General features: G+C 40.1%; 1 protein-coding gene across 11 annotated transcripts in view; it reads right to left on the reverse strand.

Annotated features, from left to right (window-relative positions):
- The window catches only part of MTA1-like (metastasis associated 1-like), a 180915-nt gene that overhangs the window by 64250 nt on the left and 104410 nt on the right, over window positions 1-12255 (reverse strand). The gene's annotated exons all lie outside the window — the stretch shown is intronic.

Below are 12255 nucleotides of genomic sequence, written 5' to 3' on the forward strand. Positions count from 1 at the left end.
CATTACTATAGTTAAGTACAATGCAAATTATTTTTAACATAAAAACCTGTATTTAGTCACGAACTCAATACAAAAAATACAGTAATAAATCAATAAACAGTGTTGCTCTACAAAAAAGTGAATTAGTGATAATTTCAATTGTTTTTACCAATACTGTATATGAAGAAAACAGGACGAATTCAATCTTATGAGAGAAAACGGTTACTGGGGTAACCTGACTAGTTGTCAAACGTTCTGTAAGACAGATTTATTTATTTTGTATTAAACATTTTAAAAATATTTTGCTGTGTTTTCATCAAGATTAATATTTTAAAATTAGTAAATCACTGTTATAAGCAATTTAGGGGGCATACATACAAAAGAGAAACCGTTGTAAAAGGGTACTAATCTAAGATGACTTAGGGTGTTTTGGGATTATGGTTTGGGATGTATTTTTGTTTGAATTGATATCAAATCGTTTTAGTATGATAATTTAGGTTATATTTTTGTTTGAACTACTAAATTAGACAGGGAACTTTTAAAATACACAGTTACAAGCATTTTAGTTTAAGGGGTACAGAGTATTTGGCAGTTATAAGCATTTTTTAGAGGGGATTTTGCATTTCCACGATGGATTCTGGAACCTATCACCACATAAAAGTGGGGGAGCACTGTATTTCTTTTTTTAAGGGTAATGCATTAAGCTAACTTTTAAATGAAATTACAGTAGTTTTAATTTCATTTAAAAGTTAGCTTAATACTTTGGGAGCAGGATTGGGGTCATATTTAGTGTTGAAGCTCTAGAGATAAGCATTTATTAGCATTTTTAGTGACCATACCAAACTTTTGCAAAACTCGCCTTGTGCTAGGGGTTCTGGAACTAACCTCATGCAAGTTCATGTATTACTGTATCTCATAATTTCTACTCATTATTTCACCTACATTAAGTTATTTTAGGGAGATTTTTATGCCACTGTATAGTGCAATAATTCAGCTGCAAAATGAAACAAAACTGAGCAGTCTACCTTGAAAACTTCTAGAGCTGTGTCTTTGCACCACAAAAAGGTATAGAAATTCTTTTTAGAATATCATGTGGGTGACTGGCATTTTCTTATGGAAAACACAGCACTACTTTTCATATTTTCCTTGCTATAATTACATTTTGCACTGAAATAACTAGTTATTTTACTTGGGTATGCAATGTATAAAAGACAAAGACTTTATCACAATTATTTTTGGGGAGGGGGAGGAAAAAGTGCAAAATTTTCTTGGACCTCGTAATTTCTACTCATTACCTACACCTCACCTACATGAAAGTTATTTTGGAAGATTTTTTATCCCATTGTATAGAAATATTATCCAGCTGTAAAATGAAATAAAATCTGAACAAAAAATGTATACACATTTTTACATTCACAGCTCAAGTCACTGCCACTGCCCACAGATGTAATTGTTTACAAGAGTCATAAGCGAAATAGTTAACTACTTTACATAACCTTTAAATGTAAACCTTTCAGTAAAATAATCCATCAATCCAGAAATTATAAAAAAACAAGGAATCACTGATTAAAATTATACAATTAATCTGAAATAGCTAAATTCTTAATGTTAAAGATGTTAACTACTTGCACATGGCTACAACTAGAAACCTGGTGATCCAGAGGTGATTTTGGCCACTAGAAAGTGGCTGCCATATGGAGAAATCACTGCTTTGCCACTTACTGGACAGCATTAAGTGAGAAGGGTTATATTAAATGAAGAATGATGGAAATGAAAATATAAACTAGCAATTAGCTGATACAAAAATTCTTTGCAATCAAACACAAAAGCAATAAGAAAAGTGAAATTATTGTTGAAGCCATAGTAAGACTACCCTTTCCTTTCTGAAAGACTAAACTTGGAAACAATTGGAACACAAATAGGCAAACTTATAATTAACAGGGTTGTGATGAAACACATGAGGATCAGTTCTATCTTCAAAACAAAATGCAAGATAACCATGAAATGAGATACATATTACATAAAATCAATATAAAAAAATACAGATAACCCTTTGAAGATGCTAGCAAACCAGAAACAGGAAGCTGACATTCAACTTGACAAAACAAAATTGTGTGTATCCTGAAACCAACATTAAGACTCATTAATTTTCAGTTAGTGAGAAGAAACTTCTCTAAAAAATAAGTTCAATAAAGGAATCACTATCACTGCAACCAACAAATCAACTGGCAACTTTCTCTTTTTTTCCTGAATCAACTCGAATTATATTGACATCAGAGGGCACATTAAATGCACATATCCTGTATGTTTACAAAAAGTCTTTTAGTTACGACAACATACCACTGGGCTATGATCTTTTCATTCAATACACTTCTGCAATGTAATTTTCAAAGAAAGTATTTTCAAGCAATCCTGCTACTTACAATAGCCCAATTTGTAGGCAACGCATTGACCAACACTAATTCCAGTAAAAGAAAATAGTATAAAGGTAGGTGACAGCATATGCTCCTTTTTATTTTTTAATTAAATTATTCCATAACCAACCCGATACACTACTTGCATTAGATGTAATCATTATTTATGATGACCCGTTTTTTTGTTTAGAGACTGAATACGTAATAGAATCCCTCACTCAAAGTTGTGTTTGTGCAAAATAAAACCCTCAAACCCTCATCATTCTTAAATAAGTTACAATCTCCATTCTCCACTTCATACCAGGGCTAGTTCCATGTTACTAGAGGGTACTTCCTAAGTGTCTAAAGTAGCAAAGAGCACTACCCATTGCAACTGACATGAGGCAAATAACCACAATGTCTGAAGCTTTAAGGAGAGGATGATGATGGGTCTCTAAGTATTCTGAACTCAAACAGGAACAACCTGTCCTGCTGGTAAAGTTGAATTCAACCTCTTGTAGAGCATCTCCATGTACCCAACATAAAACCTAAATTAAGTTTTTGTCATGAATGAACCCTGGCTGTACCTTTCCTCAAGTTCTCTGTTCTCTTCATTCTGATTTGAAGCAAGAGAGAGTAAGAGGTGTAAGGTGCAGCGGTTTGGTTCTAGTTGTCCACTTTGCAATACAGTTAGCTAATAGACAAGACTGTGCATGTGTAGCTCACCAAATAGTCTAAAATATGTAATAGCCAGTAGTGAGACCACCTCCAGTGTCAAACCCAGAGAAATCTGACCTAAAGTTCAAAAGGAAGCTTTGCCAGACTTACCAAGTACCAGTGAATAAACCACTGTGGTGTCTCTCTCTCTAAGCACTGACAGTTTCACTACAGAACACACTTTAAAGCAGAGAAATAGTCTGTAGGGTGGGTGCAGAGGATTATGATGTTAGGGCATTAACCCTTAAGGAATGGGGTAAATATATATTAAACACAATCCCAGACCAGGAAAACTTTAAGTTTGGCCAATTTAAGAAAAAACACATCAATGGAAAGAGGAAGATATGCAAATGCACAAGGGGTCAGAAAAAAATTTAAAAATTTTTCCCTATCTTCCACGGGAAGTTGAAAGTGACTGTTTACAACCCTGTATGGGGCCTCTTTCACAAGACTTGTAAAAATATTCTAATTTTACCAAGTTATACATGTCTTTTTCTAACAATTCATTTTATTTTTCTATTTTGCAAAATTATAAGTACAGTTCACACAATATCATAACAGATAAGAACTAAAATCAGTAACAAATTCTGAGTATATTTGTTGTAAAATATTTACAAGATTTACTGAGATGGGGAGATTCAGTAACTTTTTGTGAGGTATACATCTTTTTTTAATATTTGCACTTTTCTTTGCAAAATTACAATTATGGCTGACACTATCACAAAAGATAAGAACTAAAACCAACAGCAATCCCTGGGTATATTCGTGAGCAAATATGTAAAAAGACATCACAGGTTAGAGAGGGGCAATACATTCCCCCATCAAGTCTCAAGGCACACTAATCCCCCCTCTGTCCTGTGCTGAGCTACACAGTTGCCATAAGTCATTTATCAACCACTGAAGCACTATGAAAATCTTTCCTGCTAAATTCATCCATGTCGTATTTATCAACCACTGAAGTACTATGAAAATCTTTCCTGCTAAATTCATCCATATCGTATGGCATGTATTTTAAGACTCATATAATTTAGCCGGTCCATCACTCAAAACCTGTTAAGATACATACATGATGATACCCGTCCATTAAGGGTTAAGAGGTCCCCTTGTCATATGGAGCATCAACCTGGAGCTATTGTCATCAACCCTCTTGAATCAAGACTACGCACATGCAACCAAAGTTTTGTTGAAAACTCCATTGTGTTTCCCCAGCATCAACCTCACCGCCTTATTCTAAGCTCAATACTTTGAGTCCGTCCAGAAAATAAAACAGGGCTTGGCTACCAACAGGTTCTATGGGTAAAGTCTGGAGAAAACCGCCATACTGGAGAAAGCAGTGTCTATGGGGGAAATAATCTCGCCTCCTCCTCCCCTTGCCTATGCTACCATAGATGTGGGTTCTTTTAGCTTGAAAGGGCACCAAGTCTCCTTGCAAGAGTTGTCATCTGCAAACTATTCCCAAATATATGAAGACTGCACTGGCCACTGGTATGTCCTCCTGCCTCTTCTCACTGGCATATCAAGTACTGCCAGGAGTAAGCACAAAACTCCAAGACTCATAATGCGTTCTCGTTGCTGTGCAATCCAGCTTGTCCATTAGCACCTGTGGGAAGAGGTTTGCATTCGTAAAAATGCTAAAAATAAATATTCTGATCTGACATGGACACCTGTCTGAGAAGTCCTTCAATGAAGCATCCCTCTTCTTTATAGAAACTGTAACAAGACCTTCGTGTATTGTACCAATGTGAGATCAAAGAGTCAGGAAATAATCTCTTAGATCTGGATTTAACTTAGAATGGAATATAGAGTTTAGCCCAAAGGCCAAGCACTGGGACCTATTAGGCCATTCAGTGCAGGAAAGGAAATTGAGAATACAGGCAATCCCTGGTTAACAGCAGGGGTTCCATTCCCAGCCGAGCACCGATAACCGAAAATCGTTAACTGGAACATCACAATAAATGGTAATAAATGGCGTTTATGACGCTGTAAGCAACGATAAGCTGCTTAACGGGCCATTAACCAGCTATTGGCACCAGTAAACTGCTTGCCGACGCCAATAAACTTCTTACTGATTGCGACAAACCGTTTACCAGCACCAAAAACTGGTTCACAATATCGTTAGCCAAGTGTGGTAAACCTGAAACGCTGTTAACCGATGCTACCAGTAAGCGAGGACTGCCTGTAGGTAGGTCTGAAATGTGTAACTGGAGGAAAACCTCACAGTTGCACTATGAAATAATTGTTAGGAGAGGGTGAATAAGATAATATGAATGGAAGTACGGTATAAGGAATGAAAGGGGTTGCAGCTTAGGGCAAAAGGGACGCTGCAAAAAGCCTTTAGTAATGCCTACAGTGCACTCTGTGAGGTGCACTGATGGCACTACCTCCCTATGGGAGGGATTTACCTTGTAATCAAGGTACACATTACTCTTAGATGTCCATTACTGCCATTTTGCAATGGCCAGGAATGTCCTCAGTGCTCTGTCATGTCAGTCTCCCAAGCCATGAAAGTTACTGAAGATGCATGAAAGAAATTTGTTGCCACTTTTAAAGTCAAGAGACCCAGTACAGGAAGTACCCAGTTAACGGCAATCCGGTTTTACGGGGCATGTCTAGTGACGACGATAACCTGATTTTCGACACCGATCTCCAGTTATCGGCATGGACCCCCGGTTATTGGCGCTGATCCCCACTTATCAGTGGCGCCAATCCCTGGCTATCGGCTGTGATAACCTGATACCAGAGCCAATAACCAGGGATCGGCACCATTACCGTCGATTTTCTGTTATCGTCGATTTTTAGTTATTGTCACACTGCCAGGAAAGGAACCCACACCGATAACCAGGAACTGCCTGTAATTAAAAGTAAGTATTACTGCTGGCTGGAACATCTCAACATCTTATATAGGCAATTCAATCTTCAGTATGGTATAAAAAACTAATGAGGATGAACCATGGGCTGGAGCCTTTCCTGCTCCTTGAGGTTTATTGTTTAAAATGGTACAGACCATGGAAAACTAGGCGTGAAGGACATCCTCTCTTCTAGACGAATCTACCAGCAATTCTGCAACTAACACAAAGTTATTGGACTTCTATTGCCACTCCAAAGTGAAAACCTTGCAGATCCACATGAGCAGCTCACTAAAGGAAGCTAATCCTGTTTTGCCATAGGAGCATCCATGGTAACATAGCATTCCACTTCAATATGGATCTAAACTCTCTCCTGATTTTGTTTGAAACTAACACTTACAGGGGAAGTACAAGATTCTTGAGACTTAGCCCTGTGAAAGCAAAGGAATTTCTATGCTCTTGACCAATTTGTGCCACTAGTGCTTTCTCATCCTTTTCTCAAATGGAATACACTCTGGACACACACATAAGGTAGAAATTGAGTAAGTTGATCTTAAACCTATGCCCATGCCACTTTGGCTCATAACTGGCTAGTTAAGGGGCTGTTCTCATAGGTCCAATCATGGCTCCTGCCTTCAGTACAGCTTTCGTCTTGACGTGGGTCTATTGTCGGGTCACAATCCCTAGCACCAGCATAGTAATTGGCCCAGATTTGCTCTTTCTACTTGCATGACACTGATCTTGACTCAGCTCTCTCCATTTGCATGGCCATGGTCATCGCTCAACATTAATACAGCTCTGGTTTTGCTGTGGGTCTAGTCTCTGACCAAAAGTGTCCTCAAACAAGGCTGTGGTCACAGCTTCTAAAATAAAAATGACTAGTCCTAAAACACATTTAATCTCAAGTCTGAGTTCACTTTACATCAACATAGCCTTCATCCTTTACATGGGCTCTAAATTAAGCTATTTGATAAGTGGGTTCTGACCAATGCCTTCAACATCAGAACAGCTCTCCTGATACTGAATCCCTAGTCATGGATCTTGGCATAAACATGGTTCTGATGACAGGCATTAACAGCCAGTAATGCCTGTGAAAATCATGGCAGAGGTTACTCTATAATGATAAAAAGAAAATACATAAAAAAATGACAAAACTAAAAGGACTGACAACTTAACATGTGGGAAATTCAATACAAGGAAAACATACAACAGTTGAGAAAAAAGAACAGATTTACCTCTCAAAAAATGACTAAGGAAAATATCTATATAAATTTCATTATCAAGTTAGATGAAAACTGACAAACAGCTACCTTAGAAAATAAAACTATGTAAGTGATCACCTACAGTTAGTCCTACTGACATCAATTCACAAAGTTAGACTGACATCAATTAACAAAGTTAAAGTATTTTACCTAAAGAGTTCTTAAATTGGAGCTACAACCCATACTGTACATTATGGCAATTTGTTGGGGGGGGGGGGAAGCCAGCAAAAACCTCAGGAGTCATGTGTAAAATGAATTAATTCACAGATACACCAAGTGACCCACTTGGCTATTACATACCCAGGATCTGAGGAGCACATGCAGGCATCTACCTGGTCAACTACCTTTGCTTTCACAGGGAATTCAACTACCATTTTCTTTACAAAGATTAACATGTCTTGCCAATTAGTTGACCACTAAGCTGGGCTATGACAAGTGATAGGTTTCTTGTAAAATAATGTAATTTGAAGGAAGACCTATTAGACCACAACTTTACTGGATTTTTCAGTATTATATATTCATTATTTTTCATATCAAATTTCAAATAAACTCTAACAATCACTTATACAATAAACTTTTCAAATATGACATTATCTCAAATGGTTTTGACTACAGTATATGCTACTCATTATGCCATACAGAAGCCCATCACTGTAAGGCACACCCTGAATCAATAGCTTCAAAAGTCTCCCCTATGAAAAAATTATATTTTCATAATAAAATTAAATTTCATATACTGTATACTTACCAAGTAATTACATAACTAAGGCTTCAACTCCTGTGGCAGCCTTTTTTAAAAATTCAAGGTAGTGCTCCTATTGTTTTTTTGTGTAGGTGACATGCTCTACCCACTATCGGAGTACTTAGGGAAACAACCAGCTGGTTAGTTCAATTGTGTTTGTGCCCTTATGTCCATAAGAGGGAAGGGTAGGCTCCAATTCTGTAATTACTTGGGATACATCGACATATTCCACTTCAAAACATTAAAGCATGGTAATGACTTTGAAATAGAAAATTTGGCCAGCACTGATTGCATTGCTTATTGTTTCCTTACCTGGTAAGAGAGCTACTGCAGGTGAAAACTGCCTCAGGTGGTGCTCATCTTGGGTCACCTCTTACTTCAGTGGAAGCTTTGCAGCTGAGGATAGGTCTGATGGCTAGCAAAGCATATAAAAAAGCCCTTGCCCTGGTGCAATACCAAATTAAAAACCACCATACAATGCTGTCACCTGCTCTGAAAACACCACAGCCCATCCACTAAGACTGGTGGGTACTCCAGGTAAACTGTAACCCCCTGCTCCCCAACCACTCGAAACCCAACACCAATACCCTGCCAGCCACCAATAACGGCCCCAAGGTACTGCAATTAGCAAACACAGTTTCCACCTCCTTTAAACAGTGTGATGCGAAAACAGACTTGCACTTCCAGTGGGATGACTGAAGAATGGAAGAAAGGGACAAATTGTGCCTGAAAGCTACTGCCATGACATCATGAGCTTTCACTTTAAAAGTAGGCAAAATGTCCTCCTGAATCCATGAATGTGCCTCAGAAATTAAGTCCCTCAGGAAGAACGACAATGCATTCTTATTAAGAGGATGCGACAGATTCTTAACTGAACACCAGAGGTTGCTGGATGGACCTCTGATTTTTTTAGTGAACTCCTGAGGGGCCACAGAAAGGTTGAAGCAAAGCGCCCAAAACTGAAATACTTTGACCTTACATGAACCTTAGATACTTCCTGGAGTTTGGATGCATCGGGATGTGGAAGTATGTGTCCTGCATATCCAAGGTTATCATCCAGTCGTCCGGTGAATGGATGAGAGGACTGAATGGCTCGTCTCTATCTTGAATCTTGACTTCCAGACAAGACGATTGAGGGCGCTCATATCTAGGACTGGCCTCCAGCCCGCTGAAGCTTTCGGAACCACGTGACGTTGTAGAAGCCCTCTGTGTTGGTGTTCTTGATTTGCTCTATGGCCCTCTTTCGGATGAGGAAAGACACCCCCTCCAAAAGGGCCAAATGTCTCTCTGAGTGTTTCGAGGAAGCCGACAATGTGATGGGTGAGGTGACTAATGGGGGGGGCTCTCCAGGAACAGGATGACATAGTCCTCCTTCAGCACCTTGATGACCCAAGGCTCTGCTCCTCTGATCATCCATTTCTCCCACAACTGTAGAAGTCTGGCTCTTACTGGTGTATGAAGGACTTCCATCTCACTTTTTGGGCAGCGTCTTGGCTGGGCCCTTCTTGATGGACCTGGTAATGAAACACACATAAGGGGTGGTCCTAGACTGCGATCTGGGAATACTTCCACAGCAGGGATGCTGCTGGGGTGGTGAGGACGTCATAGGAGCAAAAGAAGTTGAATCCTGGGACGCTTGGAGGATTTTGAAAACAAATCCTGCGTGGACTTTTGCAAATCAGATGCAATCTGCCTAACCGTGTTCTGAGGGAAGAGGTGGTGATGGTCCAGAGGTGAAGACAACAGGGGCTGACTTCTGTGACTTAGCGACTCCTTTAGCGGTAAAGCAGCACCAAAGTTCTCTCTTCTTCAAGACACCAAGAAAATAAGAGAGAGGCAAGTTCTAGAGAGCAATCCCTAATGACCTTGTCCGTGCAGGACAGGACTCCTAGCCAGTCCGAGGCAATATTGGATGGAAAAAACTTTACAGTCTTCAATCTTCTTGCCAGAGCCCTCACTGTCCGGTCAAGGGAATTAAATACTTTGAACACCTCGACCAAATCTCTGACAAGGTGGTCTAGTTCCACAAACAAAAATGTATCTTCGCTGATGAAAACGCAGAACGCCTAGAAGAGTCGATGAGACCAGAGAAGTCCCCTTGGGAGGAGACAGCAACTCCCAAAGAAGGAGCTTCCCCGGTGATGTGAGTAAAAATCTCCTTTGAACAAGGCATAAGGGTGGAAAAGTGAAAGAAGTTTTTCCTTGCTCCCTTTTAGCTGAAAGCCAATCTACAATTTCCTTAAGAGCCTTCTTGGATGACGAAGAAAGCGGCATCTTGAGGAGTCTAGTCCTGTCGTCCGGACAAGACCTCATCAAAAAGGTCGAGGCAGGCTAGACCATGCAGCTGGGGCAAGAAAGGTAGGAAAATTCGCCAACAAATAGTGCAGAAGTTCTGCATAGGCCGACGGAGGAGCAGGCTCCTAATCGCCTCCCTCCTATGCTGAGGAGACCAGGGACAGGGTAGCCTCAAGAGAAGTCTTGGAAGCAGAGGGAGCTTTCTTCAGCAAGCTCATAATCTCAGCCAATTGCTGCTTGATGGGATCAAATGAAGATTCATCTTAAACTAAAGACAAAGGCCCTGAAGAGAAGCAATATGTCTGGGAGTAGGTGCTTGGTGCTCACAGGAGAGTGATGGGTACTGAAGAGCTGGCACCAGGAGCTTGGGGACTGGCGTTGGGAGCTGGCGCTGGGTGCTCAGAAAGTGGCGCCGAGCGCCCAAGAGGAGGCAGGCATTTGGATGCTGACATGGGGCGCTTGAGAGAGTTTGCTGGGAGCTTAGGGGCCAGATGAGGGCGTTTGGGAGAGAAGGCCTCTGGACTGTCCTTTGTGGAAGGAAAAGGATGATGGATCAGGGCACGGACAGAAGAGTCCACAGCGAAACTGCACAAAGGCTGTGGGCTAAGAATGGCCTTCCTAGACACTTCACAGGAAGCAGGTCATTACGGTGACAAACCTCATCTGAATGGCACTTCAGAGGATGTGATGAATCTTAGAATCACTTGCAGCGCCTCCTGTTCCCACTGGAAATGTCAGAACTAGAAGACAACTGGTGGACACCAAATGAGATGCCTTTCCAACGGCTGTCTGTCAATACCTGGGATTGCGCAACAGGCTCGACTCAGGGTGAGTACCCGTGGGCAAACCCCATCAGCCCCCCTTGCATTTCCAGTATGTCATCTCCCAGTTTCAGGGGAGTACAACAGAGACTTTCGTCTATGAGAACCAACGGGATACGTAGCCACCTCCTCCACTTGCACTACACTGGCACACACCACTTTTTCTGTGAACACTTTGTCCATAAGCATTTTCAGTGACTGTCCAAATTTGCCACTGTACTAACTACAAGACCTATCTTCTTACTGAGCCTAGATTCCAGACTGGCAATGGCATTAGGGTCAGAAGCAAGGGAGCCAGGCACAGAGTAGGTGGACGAATAGTAGGAGGGCCAGTATTAGGAGAAAAAACAAGAACAGGAGTAGAAGGAATAACAGCATTAGCTTATAAAATAGGTTTAGGAGTAGTTTTTAGGCTAAGTGATTTTTCCTCAGCTCTAGAAGCCGCTTTCCTCTTCCTATCCCTTTGTAACTTATCCGAGTGAGATATAAGCACTTTCCACTGCTTCTCATCCCAACCAGAACATTCATTACATGTTTTCTCCCTACTGCATTCTTCCCCCTTACAATTATTACAAATCAAATGTGGATGGTAACATGGTTTAGTCAATCTAGTTTTGCATCCTTCACTGCAATAGTAAAAACTAGAAGAGCTAGAATCTGACATATAACTCTATAAAACAGATCCTGATCAAAATACAAATGAAATGACAAAAGCTCTGAAAGCTACCAAAATAAAGTGATAATGCTTCACCAAAGTCCAGTAAAGGCAACCGAAAAGCAAGAAAAAAGCTGCTGCAATGGCGTCGATGTACGAGGAGCCGCAACAGAAACACAACTGAACTAACCAGCTGGTTGTTTTCCTGAGTACTCCAATAGTGGGCGGAGCCTGTCACCTATACAAAAAACATTAGCAACGCTACTGCCAATTTATAAAAAAGGCTGCCATGCAAGTAGAAACCTTAGAGATGTAATTACTTGGTAAGTTACTTATATAAAAAAAAGATTTTTGCTCACTGGTCTGATTCAATGGTTGATAAATAATTCACTAGCACTGTATTATAGTTAGATTTGGTTACTTTCTGTTCAGTAAAAAATATTTTTCCTAATTCAGTATTAGAATTTTAAATGAAGTAAAAATAGATGTACAGAATAATAACACTTTGGTTGTACATAGTTAAAAAGGTAATTAACACCAAAAAG

This window comes from Macrobrachium rosenbergii, chromosome 11 (genome assembly GCF_040412425.1).
Source record: "Macrobrachium rosenbergii isolate ZJJX-2024 chromosome 11, ASM4041242v1, whole genome shotgun sequence".
Lineage (NCBI taxonomy): Eukaryota > Metazoa > Arthropoda > Malacostraca > Decapoda > Palaemonidae > Macrobrachium > Macrobrachium rosenbergii.